Genomic DNA, 3,447 nt, shown 5'->3' on the forward strand with positions numbered 1-3,447 from the left:
TTCAGGGAAGAAGAGGCTAGACAAGGAAGCAACAAAATCAATAAAGGAAGCTTGAAGATCACATGTGGAGTTTAAGTTCCAGTTTAAGCTTAAACTGGAACTTAAACTACCAAGCCATATAATGCTGAAAGTGGCGTTTAACCTCCAGTTTAACCTTAAACTGGAAGTTAAACGCCAGAATGAGAAATGCACCAAAGCTGAAATTGGCGTTTAACCTCCAGTTTAACCTTAAACTGGAAGTTAAACGCCAGAATCATGGAAGTTGAGAAATGCTGAAACTGGCGTTTAACCTCCAGTTTAACCTTAAACTGGAAGTTAAACGCCAGAATGAGAATTTCACCAAGGGGGCATTTCCACGTTTAACCTCCAGTTTGACCTTAAACTGGAGGTTAAACGTGTTCGACACCATTTCTCACCAGGAAGCAATTCCATGTTTAACCTCCAGTTTAACCTTAAACTGGAGGTTAAACGCCAGAAGTAGGAAAGGCACCAGGAGCATTTCCACGTTTAAGCTCCAGTTTAACCTTAAACTGGAGCTTAAACGTGTTCGACTATTTCACTCCTCCAGGGTTGCTTTCTCGTTTCCACGTTTAAGCTTCAGTTTAACCTTAAACTGAAGCTTAAACATGTTCGACCCAATTGCTCCTCCAGAGTTGTTTTCTTCATTTCCACGTTTAAGCTTCAGTTTAACCTTAAACTGAAGCTTAAACGTGTTCGACATTTCACACTCCTGGGTTGCTTTCTTCCATTTCCACGTTTAAGTTTCAGTTTAACCTTAAACTGAAACTTAAACTTCAACTTAAACGCCACTTTTTGAAAGAGTTTCTGGGCCAAATATATTGAAGTTTAAGTTAGCATTTGAGCACAAACATTAACTTAAACGTATTATGGTATGAAACCCAATTGAATATCATGGTTTATGGGATTGGGCCTGAAGAATTGATGAGTCTGGAACTTCAATTTGTTGAGTCTTGTGTCATTACTTGTTATTCACTAAGTTTGCTCAATGAATGTTACAGAATTGGATCACAGCCTCATCAGGATTATGGACCATAAACCCAAAGCAAAAGGAAATCAAGGAAAAGCCTCAAAGCCCAAGAAACACAACAGAAGCTCAATTTAGAAAGTGTATAAATAGGATAGAATTGAAGTTAGTTAGAACTTTTAGACACTTGGGAATTTTTCATCAATTTTGTAATTGAATTCTGAGCTATGAATCACTAAACCCCTTTTATTGGGTTAGGGAGCTCTATTGTAATTCAATGAATCAATAATAGTTTTATCTTCTTCTTCAATCTTTTCTCTTGAATTTTGTTAGAAAGCTTCTCGATCTAATTCCATTGGGTAGTTGTCTTGGGAAAGAAACTACCCATAATTGGAATCCTTCGGAACCTTGGGAAAGGAATGGAGGATTCATGCTAGAGAAGCTTTCTCACGGTGAATTGGATTGGGGTTTGGATGGATATTGTGACATGTAATCCTACCAAATTGTGGTTCATGAAACTGTGTGGTATAATCAGTGATCGAGCATCATCTCTTCTTATGAACATTTAAACCAAGGGATTGGGAATTTGTTTGTTTTTAGAGAGAATTGGTGAGCCAAGGGATTGGGATCCAATCATATAAGATTGCCAAGCAAAATTCAATGAATGCATTGGTTGAGGAAGGGATAAGACGTTTTGATTCGGAGATCTCAATATCTCCTGAAACCCAATGAATTCCCCATTTCTGATCTACCACTTTCTCTTTACATTCTGTAATTAAATTCATGCAATCACCCCCATCCCTTTTAATTTCAGCAATTTAGCTTCTCGCTCTTTAATTCATGCAATTTTACATTTCGCAATTCTCATCTAAATCTTGATTCCGCTCAACTAGAACATACTTCTAATCCGAATTGCTCACTCAACCAATCCTTGTGGGATTCGACCTCACTCTATTGTGAGTTTTTACTTGACGATAACCGGTGCACTTGCCGGAAGGAATTTTGCCGATCGTGCAATTTCCTTAAATCGTAGCATATCAACTTTATGCACATCAAGTTTATGGCGCCGTTGCCGGGGATTGGTTTTCGATTGACAATTCTCAAATTGGAAGTTAACTAGATTGAGCATTTTTCTTGTTTTGTTAATTTAGTTCAAGTTACTTGTTGAATTTTAATTTCTGCACTCTATTAATTGCTTTTTCTTTCTTATGCCTTTCAATTCAAGCAACTAACTCACTGACCCACTAACTATTTGAATTAATTCCTCAACTGCTCTAACCATACTCTTCCATTAACCAAGAGTATTCCACTTGTTTGTTGCTTGTGGTGTGTTCTTGTATGACAGGTAGGAGAGGAGAGACATCAACTCCTCCATATACTGAACCAGAGAGGACCCTTCATAGACTTAGAAGGGAAGCAAGAGGGAAGAGAGTACTGAGAGAAGAAGAATCTGAAGGAGAATCTTAGGACAATTTTGAGGAAGCTCTAGATCTCAACATGGATAGAGAAGTTCACAACCATGAGAGGGCTGATGGAAACAATGCCATTCCTGAGAGGAGGGTTCTTGGTTCATACATAAATCCAACCTCTAGGAATTGTGGTAGCAGCATCCAGAAACCACCCATTCAGGCCAACAATTTTGAACTCAAACCACAGCTAATATCATTGGTGGAGGATCATTGTTCAATTGGTGGGAGTGCTAATGAAGACCCAAACCAACATCTCACAAAATTCCTGAGAATTTGTGACACTGTGAAGTCCAATGGAGTCCAGGAAGATGCCTATAAACTGCTCTTGTTCCCATTTTCACTTAGGGACAAGGCAGCTAAGTGGCTGGAATCATTCCCAAGGGGGAGCCTAACAACCTGGGATGAGGTGGAAAGCAAGTTTCTGGCATGTTTCTACCCCCCACAAAAGGTTAATAGGCTTCGATCTGAGGTTCAGACTTTCAGACAACAGGATGGTGAAACCCTCTACGAGGCATGGGAGAGGTTCAAAGAATTGACAAAGAAATGCCCACCAGACATGTTCCATGACTGGGTGCAATTGCATATTTTCTATGATGGACTTTCTTATGAATCAAGGAAGGCTGTAGACCATTCATCAGGAGGTTCATTGAACAGGAAAAAGACTGTGGAAGAAGCCATTGAAGTGATTGAGACAGTGGCTGAGAATGAATACTACTATGCTTCAGAGAGGCACAACACTAAGGGAGTCATGGAGCTGAACCATGTTGATACAATTCTAGCCCAAAACAAGGTGTTTGCCAAGCAACTAGCAGAGCTCACCAGGAAATTAGACACAAAGCAAGTGGCTGCAATACACACACAAGATCAAGAGGAAGTAAGCATTGAAGGAGGTGATTGGGAAGAGGCCAACTATGTGGGAAACCAACAAAAGCAATCATATGATCCACATTCCAACACTTACAACCCAGGATGGAAAAACCACCCAAACTTTGG

The 3,447-nt window shown here is 39.7% G+C and overlaps 1 non-coding gene across 1 annotated transcript; it reads right to left on the minus strand.

Annotated features, from left to right (window-relative positions):
• Nucleotides 1-2,908: 2,908 nt before the first annotated feature.
• Nucleotides 2,909-3,012, minus strand: LOC130964964 (small nucleolar RNA R71). The gene has a single exon (XR_009081026.1). It is a non-coding gene; the product is annotated as a small nucleolar RNA R71 (small nucleolar RNA).
• Between the last annotated feature and the right edge of the window lie 435 nt (nucleotides 3,013-3,447).

This window comes from Arachis stenosperma, chromosome 2 (genome assembly GCF_014773155.1).
Source record: "Arachis stenosperma cultivar V10309 chromosome 2, arast.V10309.gnm1.PFL2, whole genome shotgun sequence".
NCBI lineage: Eukaryota > Viridiplantae > Streptophyta > Magnoliopsida > Fabales > Fabaceae > Arachis > Arachis stenosperma.